General features: G+C 41.0%; 1 long non-coding RNA gene across 2 annotated transcripts in view; it reads right to left on the reverse strand.

Moving 5' to 3' along the window:
• The window catches only part of LOC148214621 (uncharacterized), a 37,604-nt gene that overhangs the window by 15,426 nt on the left and 6,470 nt on the right, over positions 1 to 15,708 (reverse strand). For both annotated transcript variants that reach the window (XR_015797724.1, XR_015797723.1), the window contains one exon: positions 14,153 to 14,192. This is a non-coding gene — a long non-coding RNA (uncharacterized LOC148214621). The remainder of the gene's footprint in view (positions 1 to 14,152; positions 14,193 to 15,708) is intronic.

Genomic DNA, 15,708 nt, shown 5'->3' on the forward strand with positions numbered 1-15,708 from the left:
TTCTTTACCTGGGCCATTTCTATTTAGCTGGCTCCACTTGTGTTTATGTTAACTCTCATGATGCTTCCAGAGAAAATTTTATTATGCACTGCTGTCTCAGAATCTTACAGGGGGTTAAGACATTATTGCTTTCTATTTGTAACCCAGTCCTATTTTCCTACTACTTGTCTTAAAAAAAAAAAACAATAGAAAGTCTGTAAAAAAGGGAATAATTGCACAATAAAGTTACCAGGAACTCTCTGATGGAAGCACCCTTCTTCTCACTAGCACTTGTTTACCCATTGAGGAACTGTAGACACAGTGTCTTGCTTACAGTCCTTTGGATCTCACTTGCAAAATTTTGCTTTCCTTCCACCCGGTGAAGAAATCCAGGGTGGCAGGACCTGAAATATCTTTGACAGTTTAAGCTAGTACAGAAACAGGCAACAGTCTAAAGTGTTATGGCCTGCAAATTGTCTACTTAATACTGTTGGATTAACCCAATTCCAAGCTAGCCTGAAACTAAAGAACAATAATATATCCAAGCAAATTCTTTGCAAGAATGAAATAATCTGCACCATATCTCACATCTGTCCTTCATATCCTAGATTTCTCAAACACTAAAGAAGCAGTAACAAAGATCAAAGTCCTGTTGTTCCTCTTCCTGGCCATTTTCACCTTTCATGCTTCACTATCAGAATAATTTATTTTTTATTTTAGATGTACTTGCATACTTTCACCTCTATCTACCCTCACCACCTTTACATATTCAGAAACATAGTCTCCCACTGTGTCAAGTTCTTCTATACCTGCCTTATCCCATCAATCATTTATAGGAGAATAGGGATAAAGTACTCAGGGACTGCTCAGGGATGAGCAGCAATTAATCACATTGGTCAAGAAACATTTGTTCCATGTGGGATGCTCAGGTGATAGTGTTTGTTAGGAGGAAGAGGGCCTTCCATTTATTATGCCTACATTTACAGCTTGTTCCCATTCGTTGGTTAAGGCTGTCAGGCATACTGATGTGCAGTGAGTAAAATTCCTACCTGGGGCATTTAATTAAGAGGGGTATGTCTACATTTTGGTGGGATCAGTTCATCTCACCTTTAAGCTGGGATCTTCGCAAAGGATCTGTACTTTGGGGGACTTGTTTCTCTACTGTATGTGTGTGCATATTTGCACTCACATTTCCTTTGCCGCTTGTTTATTTACCTCACAAAACCTATCAGTAAAGTTTGCAATCACGTCTCTGTGTGCTTGTGTGTGCTTGGCCTGGGACAGGACAATAGGACATCAACGGCATCACTTAGTTCGCCAGGTGCAGAAAGGTAGAATTGGGTATCATTAGCATACTGATGATTCCGTACTGCACCTCGTGGAGACAGATGATCTCACCCAGTGGCTTCATGTAGATGTTAAAGGGGACAGGAGAGAACACCAAACCTTGTGGAACCCCACAAAGTAGGGGCCAAGTGCAGGAACTCTCCTTCCCAATCGACACTGACTGGTATCAACCCCGGAGAAAGGGGGAGAGCCAGCACAATGCAGTGCCACCACCCATCTCTGGAGCCAGTCCAAAAGGATACCATAGTTGATGGTATCAAAAGCCACTGAGAGGTCAGGCCGAGCAAGGGTGGATGCACAACATCCATCCTGCCCCCACCACAGATCTTCTAAAAGTGAGACCAATGCCATTTCTGTCCCATATGCAGGCCTGAATCCTGACTGAAAGGGTTCCAGATAATTCATTTCATCCAGAGTCCTCTGAAGCTGCTGTGCGACCACCTTCTCAACCACCTTCCCCAAAAAGGGGAGGTTAAATACTGGACAATTGTCCAGTATAGTGGGATTCTGCAATGGTTTTATGAGGAGGGGGTGAACCAACACTTCCTTAAGGAGCAGAGGGAAAAAAAACTCTCACTCAAGAAGGAATTCACCACCCACACGAGACCCACCCATGCAGCTTTAGTTGGCCAGGAGGGGCACAGATCTAAGGAGCAAGTGGCTGAGCTCACAGTCATAAGGACCCTGTCCACTTCCTCAGGCCCAACAGATTGAAACTGAGCCCAGATAACAGGGCAAAAAATCTACCCTGGGCATCTCCCTAGGACCTGGAACAAGGCCGGCATCCAACTGAGACCGAATTCAGGTGACCTTGTCTGACAGATGCTGGGCAAATTCTTCGGCACAGCCTTGTAGGAGGATTTCTGAGCCCCCTCTACCCAAGAGGGCACATGTCACTTGAAGCAAGACTGCAGGACAGCTATTTGCAGATGCAATAAGGACAGGGAAGTATTGTTGCTTTGCTACCTTTACTACCACGAGGTAGGACTTAATAGCAGCTCTAACCTGTATTTGGTCATGTTCTTCCTTCACTCAGTGCTAGTGGTGCTCTAGACATCTCTTCTCTTGTTTCATCTCCCTCAGTTCTTCCATGAACCATGGAGAATGGTGGGATCGACGAGAGGGCAGAGGTCGCATGTGTGTGTGTCTGTGCCTTTGAGTCAGCCTTGATTTCTGGCAAATGCCTGGACAAGTGGTTTGCTACTGCTTTCTTCCTAAGGCTAAGAGAGAGTGATTGGCCCAAAGTCACCCATTTGCCTCACCCAAAGGCAGGACTAGAAATTCATGGTCTCCTGATTTATAGCCCAGGATCTCAGTTCTTCTTGTAAAAAGGATGTCTAGGATTCTGGCTCTGAAAAATAGTAATAAATCCTAAATATTCTAATTTTGCAAACATTCTCCTCTACCTGCTTTCATGTATACTTGGACTTCACAATATCTGTCAACATGATGGCCGCACCAGACTTTGTGCAGCATACTAAGGCTGCACTCCAAAAGTGGGCAGGGCCAGGATCCAACTGGAGATGTTTTCAGATGCTTTTAAGGAGTAAAGTAGACTTATAACTCCCAGTTTGCCCCTTAAGCTCCTTTTCTGATAACAAAAATACAACACCAGTTTGGCTGTACCTACTTTTGACATGTAAGTTACCACCTTTCTAGTCTGATTTAGACTGCCACACTCTAACAGTTAACACCTTTTTCAAAACACTAATGTTGTTTGTCTATAATAGCCTGTCCTTATTATCTCTAAAGGAATGCTTCAACTATTTCCCAACTTGAATATAGCACAAATGCCAACAGTGTGGCTGCAGGAAGAAGAAGCTGCCTTGATTGCAGAGAGACAAACTTTTGTGAACTTATTCAGAATGATCTCCAACACATCCAGCTTTACCAACTTGTTATCTGCAAGAGGTGTTGTCATCCGTAGTTCAGCCTTCTAACATTTTCCTTTTTTGATGATTCCTTGTTGCATTCAGCTGTCTTCAAGTTTGAAGTCAGAATGGCCCCAGGATCAATGCTGGAGGCTAACAGTTTCTGGACCAGGAATATAAAAGGATGGACAACCAAGTAGACTGAAGTCTGTTGCAAGAGCGGGAGAGAGGCGGGAGAGAGACAGAGAGAGAGAGAGGTTTTGTTTTAAATATATTTTTCTTCTTAAAACTTACTTATGTACTTGAAAAACATGTGCAAAAGCTGAAAAAGACATGGGCACAACCAACCTGTCTCCTCCTTGCCTCCAAAATACCATGGTGGACTTTGGGGAAAATTTTAATATTTAGATTCAGTTGGTGTTTCCAGAGTTTGTAGTTTAAAAGAGATTTTTGGATACTGTTTTACTTGGGAATATTGGTGCAGTTTTTCTAAAGATTTAATCCAGACAAAGCAAAAATCCTTTCACTGAGGGTATACTTGCTCTCAAGGAGTTGCATGCTAGTCATTTCCCCAGATTTTGCTTGGTCTTGGGGGGTGGAAGAGCATGTTAATTATAGATTGAGGCTATTCAGAACTCATGAGACTTTTTAAAAAATAGTGTGATGGGTGTAATACAAATCAATCGAGGACCCCCAGTATTGGTCTCCTCCCATTTCAACCTATGTGCTAATGCCTGAAAATTAGTTAGTCCTAGAATTCCCATCCTGGAGTATCTGCAGCTTAGCTCCCAGTTTGGAAATACCAAAGAACAGAGAGCATATAGAAGTTCCCTATGGCTCTAAAATTCCCTGCCTCTGAGATAACAGGGAAGGAGGAGACTCATTCACTGCTTCCAAACTAGTTGTTATCAAATTGCTTTGGTCCTTTTTCTTCTTTTAGTCTGTCCATGGTGCCACTGCTGCTACTAGTAAGAAAACTGATGTGAGCTTAGTCATCCCTAAAGTTCTGCACTGTTGAGCAAAAGCAGAAGCCAAAGAGGGGCCAAACCCTTGTCTCTTTTGATTGACCAGATGCCCTGTCCTGCATGGAAATGCCATAGCAATCTTGTCATATGTTCCTGTTGGATTCCAGATTGGGAAGAGGGAGGGCCAAACTAATTTTTGCTTGAAGAATTTAACAGTATGTAAAAAGATTACTTTATTAACTTAAAAAAAAAAAACTAACAAGAGGGATCAAGACATTGCCTTCAAGCAGACAGCATTGTCCATTTCCCCCTCCTTGCCATAGTAACAATGCAAGTAATCCCCACCTCCATCTGCTATTCATCAGTAGGGGTGGAGAAAGGGCTAGACTACCTGTTGCACTTTGTTCCTGACCCTGCTCTGTGTGTGTGTGTGTGTGTGTGTGTGTGTGTGAGAGAGAGAGAGAGAGAGAGAGAGAGAGAGAGAGAGAGAGAGAGAGAGGGAGAGAGAGTCATATACAGTATATATCCAGGCTAAGATCAAGGCAACTCGGAGAGAAATTAGTCAGCTATGGAACTACAGAAGGGCATGGAGATTAAGGATAAAATTCAGCTACTGAAAAAATACAAGGGCCTGACTCCATCTGAAGCCCTAGAGACTGCTAAACAAAGGCTCATAGCACTGGCTACCAGGGTAAGGAGATACACTAGAGAAGCAGAGGCCAAAAAGATAAATGCCCTGTTCTCCAAAGATCCATCCAAGGTGTACTCCCAACTGCAGTGCAACAACACAGTAACAGCAGAGCCACCAACAGCAGAAACTGAACAGTACTAAAAGAACATATGGGAGAAAGAAAAGACACATAACATGAATGCAAAGTGGCTGCAGGACCTGAGAGCAGACCACAGCAATCTCCCAGAACAGGAACCAGTCACCATCACAGTAGCAGACATCCAACAGCAGGTCAAGAACACGAAGAACTGGACAGCACCTGGCCCGGACATGATCCACACCTACTGGCTAAAGAAATTAATAGCAGTGCATGAATGCCTAGCAGCACAGATGAACCAGCTGCCAGCAGCAGGCTCCCACCCAGACTGGCTAATACAAGAAAGGACAGTGCTGATCATGAAAGACCCTCACAAGGGAACAGCACCATCCAACTACCAGCCAATAACCTGCTTCCCCACAACATGGAAAGTTCTATCAGGCATCCTAGCCACCAAGCTACAAGACCATATAGGCCAGTACACGAGCACAGCTCAGAAGTGCATTGGGAACAATACCAGAGGCTCAAAATACCAGTTGCTCATAGATCGGGCAGTTGCCCAAGACTCAAGGTCTAGACAAACCAATCTGAGCACAGGCTGGATTGACTACAAGAAAGCTTACGACTCTACCACACACATGGATCTGTGAATGCCTGGTGCTATACAAAGTCAACAGGGCACTCAGGACCTTCCTCAAGAACTCAATGGGACTGTGGAAGACAACACTGGAAATCAACTCAAGACAGCTTGCACAAGTGGCCATCAAGTGCAGCATATACCAAGGTGATGAACTGTCCCCACTGCTCTGCATAGGCTTGAACTCCCTTAGCCAGATAATTGCAAGGACTGGATTCAAGTTCAAGAGTGGAACTACCATCAGCCACCTCCTCTACATGGATGTCATTAAGCTGTATGCTAAGAGTGAACGAGACATCAACTCACTGATCCACCTGACATGGATCTACAGTGAGGACATTGGGATGTCATTCAGACTGGAGAAGTATGGCTGGATGGAAGTAAAGAGAGGGAAGGTAGTTAAGGGTGATAGGGTGGAACTACCAGTGGCACTCAGCAGACATACAGATCAGCTACAAGTACCTTGGTATCCCACAGTCACATGGGAACCATGAGGAGGAGGCAAGAAAGACAGCAACATCCAAGTACCACCAAAAGATAAGACAGGTCCTGAAGAGCCAGTTCAATGGGCAGAACAAGATCCATGCCATCAACACGTACACCCCGCCAATCATCAGATACTCTGCTGGTATAGTGAGCTGGCCAAAGGAGGACATGGAAGCTGCCAATGTGAAAACCCAGAAGCTCCTCACAATGTAGGGAGGTTTCCACCCCAAATCCAACACCCAGAGACTGTACACCAGCTGGAAAGAGGGTGGCAGGGTCTGGTGAGTGTCAAAGCCACTGTCCTGGATGAAACCCAGAGCATCCAGGAGTACATCAGTAAGATGAAACCCAAAGATGAACTGCTGAGGCAGCAGCAGACATGGGAGGAACTTCAAGCAGAGGATGTACCATGGGATGTACCATCAACAGATAGCTGAGGTGGCTGACATTGGGAAATCCTACCAGTGGTTGGAAAGGGCTGGACTAAAATACAGCACTGAAACAGTGATCAAGGCAGCACAAAAAGAGGCACGAAGCACTAGATCTTAAAATATTGGCTCCCCCTCATACATTTACATAAAATTGTTTTAAAAAATTCTGAACCTTGGCAATTCCAAGAAGCAAAAGTACACCTTACTTAATCTTAATTAAAAGCTGAGAAGTGAGTCAGAAGGCTGTACAGGAAATAGCCATAGGTTGGGTCAGGATTGCAAAAGGAAAATCTGAAAATGAGTGGGATAGAATGCCACACAATATTATAACATTTACTAAACTAATTATCACTGAGAACATTATAGCAAGCATATTTGTTAGTTATTGTTATGAGTCTTTAAAATAATTATTGCTAAGTTAGTGTGAATTGTATACTGCCTGATCCTGGGTTCATCTCAGGTATCTACAGTAGCATAAGGACCACTGGTGGCTCTCAAACCTGTGAAAGGAGGAGGAGGAAGAGGGGGAAGCCCAGGACATGTTTTCCAAGGTGAGCAGTTCTGACACAGAATTGAAACTCAGGTCTCCCAGTGCCTTCCCAGATAAACTTTTCTAGGTAATAGGGACCATATACAAACTGACCCATCCTCCCCTTTTCCTGTCATACAATAGGCTTGGTACAACCAATGATGGGGGGTGGCATGTAAATGTCAAGTACACTACAATCCACAAAATATATTCTCCCTTGGCCAGACCATATCACAAGCATGTGCTACTTTGAATCTGTGGCAGCAGGCACAGCTTTAGAAAGCTACAGAGAGAGATTTAGGGAATGATATGGCTGCAGGTAGGGCCTCTCACCTAGCCAAGCTCCCTAGGTGAAATACAAATGCTCCCAGTCCCTGGAATCCTTCCTGCTACCGTAGTGGCAGTGTTAACACCAGTAGTGTGAAGACTGAAGCCTAGTGGTTCTAACTACTGGCATTAGCCATATTCCAAGACCAGTTCTAGCTTTTGGGGAAACTGCATGCTTTCAGCAGGCCCCTAGTTGTCTTCTTTTTGCCACTGTCATGCCTGCCATTCAGATCTCCTGGGCCCAATCCACACAGCCAACCAAAAGAAAAGTGCAGGAGACATCCTGGTTGTTCTCTGCATGTTTCCCAAGAGGAAATGAACAAGCAGTGGTAAAAAGGAGGCACAAGTCACACATGCCAACCATCACCATACTGATTGAAGGAGAAAAGTTGGAAAGGGACTTTTAGTCCCTGCGATGCAGGAATCTTAACTAAAGCACCTCTGGCCATCCAACCTCTGCTTGAACACAACTATTGTCATCCCTGTCAATGACCTTGAATCTGTATGTACCAAATGCTGGAGTAGGAAGTAATTCTTCTTTATGCAAATACGTGTTTTACCAAGATGGAACAAGAAAAGCAAGCATCTGTTACTACGATTTATAAATAAACTGAGCCAGCAATCTGTTCATTTCTCTGACCTCCTTTCCTTTCTCTGTATTTTACGTGTGTGTTTTGAGTAAGTTTGTATGAAAGACACACACTTCTGCTTTAAGCCACCATTGTTTTTTAGAGTATGACTGGATGGTTCTTTTTGCATATATTTTGTAAGGCTGACTTAAGTAAGTCTTGACAACTCTGTTTCCCCAGGGAGTAGACTAAAAGTATTGTTTAGAAATCTAATATATGGTTTATTTACTCAATTTGTGCTGAGCTCTACAGTTCTTTCAGGCCGGCTTTGTTGGCCCATTACTCTATTAATGCTCCATTACTGAAATTAGTGTTGTAATTGGAGAGATGGGGGAGGGAAAAGAGGAAGGGGACACTTAAAAAGAAAAAAAGAAAAAAGGAGCAGCTTCAGTTTAATCCTATCACTCATTAAACCATCAGGAAACTAAATCCCTTCCCGCACACACATGCTTGTACTTAGAGTCGCTCCTTGAGACAATGCATTCACATGGAATGAACAACCAGCAAATTGCACTGCCAAGTAAATCAGTGTACATTCAAATCTGAAGTCTGTCCTGGTGATGTGTGGATGATAAGGGGAACATGAAGAGAATTACCATCTCCAAATTCAAGAGGACAGGTTGGGTGACTAATCTGAACCACTCTAAGGAGCCGGACTTTCTTCACAGCAAGCCTACATAGGATTTTACTGAAAATTGGGTGGCAATTCATGCATCAAAACCAAAGCCTTAGGTTTATATAGATAAGTTTATGGCTAGATGCAAATTTAGAAATAACTGCTACTATTTAAATAAAAATATAAGAAACACCAACATAATATAGGACAGTAGAAATAAGGAGACTTGTGTAGTTACTCAATTTGCTGTCCAGGGGCTAACTATGGAAGGGCAACTTCTCTCTTCTTTCCTTTTTTTATGGAGAAAGGGAATTGACAGCCCTTCAAATAAAAAACTTTTCTCTATAGACTGAGTTCCATGGCCAACTTAATTTTACCAATTAGCCTCTGCTGGAGTAGATATTGCAATTAACTCAATTGCCCCATGACCTACATAAAACATGATCACTCAGACTGCTACAAGTTGTTAGGACTAATAGATTTGTTACTAGGACAAAAATAAACAGCAGCTTACATGAAGGTTTCATGTGATTAGATGTCCAACCAACCCATCTTGTATATCTGACAATGTATATCTCTTTTGAGAGAGACAGATACCACAATACATTGCTGCCAAGATAGAACTCCAGCCCATATCCAGATATTTAGAAGCCAGCAATAAATGGAATATATGTAACTAACTCACAAAGAACTTTTTTTAGAGTGCCTAAATTAATCTCACAGGTGGGCATTGTTAATATGTATGTGTGAACCCTACTGCAAAAATGTTGCATCATCACATACAATGATATTAAGAATTCTGCCTAATATCCATCTAGAAACCTAATGTGGTATAGTTTTGCTGTAGTCACTATTCTTATAATAACAGATTTACTGCATGTTAATTCCTGGACCCAATGCAAGTTGTAATATTTTCTTTCACTATTTTGTTTGTATTCATTACTATGCTCACCCAGTTCCAAAATGCACTGAATAATCTCTGTTCTCCTTCAAATGATTGTTTATTATGGTATTTTAGGAAACTGATGAAGCCTCTTTGTATTCATACAAGACTTAAATATGAATTAGCATGCAGTCAAAGATGATATGCAATACTTTGCTATGTGGCTGATTGAAAGACCTGCCTGTATTGATCTCTGGAGATAATCACTATGCTACCAGTAGGTGCAATATGAAAGTACAAGTAACTGAATTCTACATTTATTCTTCCCACATGGGATCAATAGGTCATATTGTTTGGAAAGCATTATATGGACTTAATCTGCAATCATTCCTGTCAGACTTAAGGCTTAACCCTATTTTCATAATCAGGTTTGCCAAAGTAAAATTTCAAGTATGAGTTAATACTGTGTAGGAGCTAACTGTGTGAGCTGTGAGTCAGGAAGTCTCTCATTTAAATTTCTTCTCTGCTACATGCCCATGAGGGTTGGAGACAAGATCACTTTTTTTTTTTTCCCAGAAAAGCTTAAGGTGGTATAAGAGAAGTATTTCTGCATTTGTTTCCTGTTATATCTCTAATGGGGCTGTTCTAGCAACATCTTGCTTTAAATGACTTACTCATCCAGTGCTTTGTTTGTGGGATGTGAGAGTCACAAACTCATGCAAATTCATACAAAGTGATTGGCCCTCTTCTATGAAACCCCCCCCCCACCTTATTAGAGTGAGTGACCAATGACAAGAGAGAGAAAGAGAAAGGGTAGAAGAAACTTCAACTTTCTCCATCTTCTGACTTGGACCACCATGTGGACAGGACTTAGAAGTTGGGCTCAAGGGGATCTGTAGTGGTACTCACAAAAAGAAGTGGACTCACCTGGAAAGCACTGCAATATAGCATCTTGCCCAATAACTGCTCAAAACCTGGATCCCCACTGCAGCAATATTTTCTGTCAAGTCAACTGCCAGAAGTATAATAGCAATAAACTTTCTGTTCATGTATTTTGCCTATTTGTTTAAAAATAATCAGCAGTACAGCAACAAGGAAAATGGCCATGCTCTGGGTTGATGAGTGGTAATGGGATGACTACTGGGCATAATAGGCTGTGCCCAAAGAAAACTCATGCAATTGGACCAACACTTTTGATATTCACAGATACTGCCATAGCATGGGGCAAGAAGCAGTTCCTGGCCTTTTAGCAACATATGTGAACAGAGCCACACATTGAAATTCACTGGATTCCTTTTATTCATGATTACATCTCTAGCTATACCCAGACTTTTCTTCAAGGAGCTCAAAATGGCAAACATGATTCTTAATTCCCATTTTGAGTTTTAACAGAGCCTTAACAGATTGGGCTGAGAAATAATAACCGGTTCAAGGGTACCCAGTAAGTTTAGAGCTGGGTGAAGATTGGAACCTGGATGTCAATACTAGGTAAGATATTCTAACTTTACACTGTGTTGTTCTTTAGATTACAGATACATGGTAGTGGGAAATTAAGTTCATTAGACCCCTTGGGTTTAAGTTTATGTAACTAGTTAGATCTCAGCCTGAGTAGTATAACACATCTTAGAAGCAACAAGCTGTACCCAGTGGACTGGTGATTTAAACCAAACCCAGTGAGCAGCAGTAATTTCACAGATGCAAGCAATTCATTAACAGAAAAAGGAAACAGCCACCCTAATAGAAAGTGACTGGAGGACTGGATGATGCAAATGACCACTTGCAGCTGCCACCCCCTGAGGAGGTCAGTTCAAGCAATGCACCATCAGATGGAAAATCAAACTGTGTATTAATTTGATAGTCACTGATAGCACGGCAGCTTTGCTGGACAGTATTTCTTGCTGCACCATGTGCATTGTGATCTGCTGCCAATAAGTATAATGCTACGTGATAACTAGAGAAGCACACATATTCAATTAAACACAGCTGCCAATGGCATTACAGCAGCATCTGTCAAGTACCTACGCCCAATTAACGATTTATTTAAGTCTGAATCTAAAGTAGTAAGCTAAAATTCAGAGTTAGGATCAGAAATAAGCCATTGAATATTAATTCGTTTTCACATATCATAAAGACAATAAGGTAGTCCTTGTTTAGTGACCACAATGGGTCCAACAACTCAGTTGTTAAGCAAAGTGGTCACTAAGTGAAACTGTGACTGCGCTTGTCATCTTACTTCAGCTTTCCTTTGCTTTACAGACCTGCAAAGGTCATAAATGCAAGGATTCGTCATAAAGTTACTTTTTTATCACAGTTATCACTGCAAATGGTTCCTAAATGAAGCAGTCACTAAATGAGACTGCCTGTAAAGCAGCAGCACAGCTATTTTCATGTGCTTTAAGAAGTTTCCAAAATTATTACATCTGTTTTATCAAATTTAAAATCAGCCCATAAATCTCTGCTGCATGGACTGGTGTTATATCTAGGGTTTGTTTTTGCTTTGCTTCTTTGATGGCTAAAGAGCACATATGACATAAGACCGTTTTCTCAAAGGCAACAGATCAGAATAAGAGCCTCAGGGAGTTTTGAGTCAGGACAGATGGATAGGAATCATCCTCTCTGCCTCAGGCATGGGAATTATCCTGATCTACATTGGCTTCATCCAGAAAAGGAACATTGCACCTAAATTGTGAGTTTTGGTGACAATGGAAAATGTCATAAACTCAACATATCCAGCTTTTTGCTGCAAAAATGAGGAGTAGGATAGTCTCTCTGAAGCATCTCTCTTTGGGCATCTGAAAAACTGACAGAGGCTCATCTCACAGCTGGAGAACCCAGGATATTGTGTGTCCATTCTACCACTGAGAAGCGCAGAGAAACTTCCTTAAGCATAAGGTAGGTCAAGGCCTTATGGAAAATGGTAAATCTTTATATTCCTTGACATTAATTACACATTTAGTGCTTGCTAACTCTGTTAGGGCTTTTGTTCCGTTTTGGAATGCAGTACTTACTTGGTGCCCTCTTCAATCAAGACATATCCTGCTGAAGCTCCAACATTCAACATTAGTTTTATTGCACTTTCTGTCACAATTCATAAAGAATACTTAATACCAGAGCCGTTCTTGACTACATCTGCGATATCTGAACAAAAGCTAAACTAAAGCAAACTACACACTGAACTACATGTTTTGGAGTGGGTTTTTATTTTTAGCATTAGATATATGAAAGAAACACTTTTCAAGGCATCTTCATTATATTTGCACAAAAACGGATTTGTTAGTGTTGATAACTGAGACCTGTGTGGAACCCCAAACAGGTCGCAGGAGAGAAGAATGTCCATATAGCCTATTTACTTCATTGCACATTGGCTGTGCAAGAACAAACAAATTAAGAACAATACAATATATTACCACCTGCACAGTAATGAATCTCAAGTTTGAATCACATCTTTAGTTCCATATTTTCATAATAAAAAGTGAGAGATTCAACAGATGAAATGTAAGGAGGAAAAAAAAAAAACTTCTAACACTTGGATCTGTAAAATCTAAAAATCCAGAAGAGATTGTACACTAGCTTTTTCCACCTTCCAAATCCTCTCTCCCCAAAGTATAAATATTTGTATTAATCTATTCATATTTCTAAATGTGTTTTTAAATAAAATATGTTAAAATGCTTTGTAGTTTCAGATTTTACAGTTAAATGGTAGTCTTAAGCCATCCACGCTAACTGGAAATTGTAAAAGGCATATATTGGATGATCTGTTTGCAAGATCTTAATTGTAGTTTGCAACCTTTTCTGACCTCTCATTTCCCTGTATGCTTTTGTGCACTGGGCCAGGCACCAAAACAAATGGATTGCTATCTTTGCATGTGGTATTACCAAACTGTCATGAGAAGCTTCAGAATCTGACAAGTGTTTAACTTATTTTTATTTGGGAAAGTAAGGGGCAGCTATGGGCACCATGTTGCCAACCCCTGCCTTAGATCTAAATTATTCAGCAAGTTAATTTACAGCCCATCTGAACTCTTAGAAAAGTGTTCTGCTCTGATTTTCTACAATGTATATGTTTGGTCATGCCTGTGTTGATGTCATCAGAGCAAAGGATTTTGCAACCAAGGTCAAATGAATGAATTTACAAAATCTGTTAAATAATGTCCCTTACGATGCTGAGCCATTTAAGACCAAACAAGAAGCAAGAACCATGCAAAGTGCTGGTATTAACGTCTCCTTTTTCACTCCCTACATTGTAATGTGGAGAGTAGTTTGACATCCTTGCCTTCTGTCCTATGTGACAAGGCTGAATGCGAAAATGTACAGCATAGTGATGCCATATTATGAGCCATTTGTATTACAGGTAAGATAGTTTAGAGCAGTGATTCTCAACCTTTTTGAAGCTGCCACCCCCCTAAGGAGCGGAAAATTTTTCAACGCCCCCCTTTGTGAAAATCCTGTAATTTAGGGTATGGGGGGGGGGAGTTACTGAATTATAAAAGGCAAAAATTTTAAGTAATTTTTTTCAGTAGACTTACGCACCAAATTTGTTCGATTTAACTCGATACTTTTGCCCTGGAAGGTAATTGCATTCCTTTTATTAAAATTAAAATGACTAATGCAAAAAAAATGCTTAAATGCTCTTTCTCAAAATTAATAATTCACGACCACGTTAAAGAACTAATAAGCGCACTTACCTAGCCGACTGGCCAAATAAACAATGAAAGTAAATCGAAACTGAGGGGAAAAAACAGAAATGAAGCGAATGAAAAGCAACTCAAGAAACACGGGTCAAATCAAACATTCATATTGAAAGGACGCTCAACGCACGCACTGCGATTATTTGCGTGGGAAAACAGCTGATGCATGTGCTGTGCTGTGCTGGTTGGGATCGGAGAAGAATCATAGTATCGAGTTCTTCAAGGTCAGCCTACCTAGAATACAAATTCATCTCACCATTCTTAGAAGTGCGTAAGGGCAGCCATCGCGTAAGTTCGTTTCATTGCTGGTACAAAGGGTGTAAACCGGATAATCGATTTAATAAATTTTGGGGGGAGTTTTAAAATTAAGTTTGAATGCCAAAACATGCTCATCGCCCCTCTACCGCCCAAAACATGCCCACCACCCCCCTACCTCCCAAAACAAGTTCACCGCCCCTCAGCATCCTCCCACCGCCCCCGGGGGTACCGCCCCCGTTGAGAACCAATGGTTTAGAGGTATAAAGATTTGTATTTCTTATTCTTGTAAACACTTTTTGGGACACAGCATTTAATTTAAGCTCCCAGAATAAATGGAATTACAGGAATTTCAATATAGTGTGCTTCAGCAGGCTACTTCACAGTGATTACAGTCATCACACACTGATGATAAATCAGGTAATGGACTCATATGTGCTGAGATACAATTGATACATGGCCACAGGAGGAATTTCGTCTATTTTGAGACCAACTCAAACCCAGTACTTTACATCAGTTGGTTCTTCACATGTTCACCAGGTGTTGGGCAATCAGATCACACTATAGCAAATTATGCCCATGTTTGTGCAAACCATCTCTTTATTAGAGCATGAAATCATCTGAATTGTAGGACAGTTTCTTTTGGGGGAAAAGCATAGCTAAGTGATTAAATTATCTCAATTGCTATCAAGTTTCCAAAATTGAATGGTTTAATTAAAGGAAAAAAGAGAAAACTGAGCCAAGGAACAACAAAAAGTCAATTTAGGCGTTGAAACTAAAGACCCATGAGAAAAATACTCTTTCTACACTTATTATTTCTACATCTTATCCAGACATTTCTCTAATTTTTGTGTTTATCGGTCCAAGATTAACTTGGCAATCCTATTTATCTGGAAATAAATGGCATTAAAACCAGTTGAATTTGCCCCATTGTGGGGAGATGGGCGGGGACAAATTAAATAAATAAATAAATAAATAAATAAAATTTACTTCTGAATAAATGTGAATAAACATGGATAGAATGGTTTTGCCTGAACTAAGTTTGTAAGGAAATGTATTGCTATTATCTCCCAAGATGCTGAAGTCTAATATGGCCAAAACTAGGATGTAAAGTGTTTACATCACAGACTTCCTAAATTTCGCTGCATTTAATTGGTTGACATTTGTAGGAACAAGGAAACTGAATGCACTGAGCTATCTCATTCCACCTTTGGGGCAGAAAGGAGGGGACAGTTTGAAGAAGCTATATATCTTTCATCTCAATCCAGACTAAAGTGAATATAAAATATGCATTCATT

Source organism: Python bivittatus, unplaced genomic scaffold, assembly GCF_059951505.1.
Source record: "Python bivittatus isolate LINGU-HERP-01145 unplaced genomic scaffold, Pbiv_v1 ctg000610_np1212, whole genome shotgun sequence".
In the NCBI taxonomy this organism is placed as follows: Eukaryota; Metazoa; Chordata; class Lepidosauria; order Squamata; family Pythonidae; genus Python; species Python bivittatus.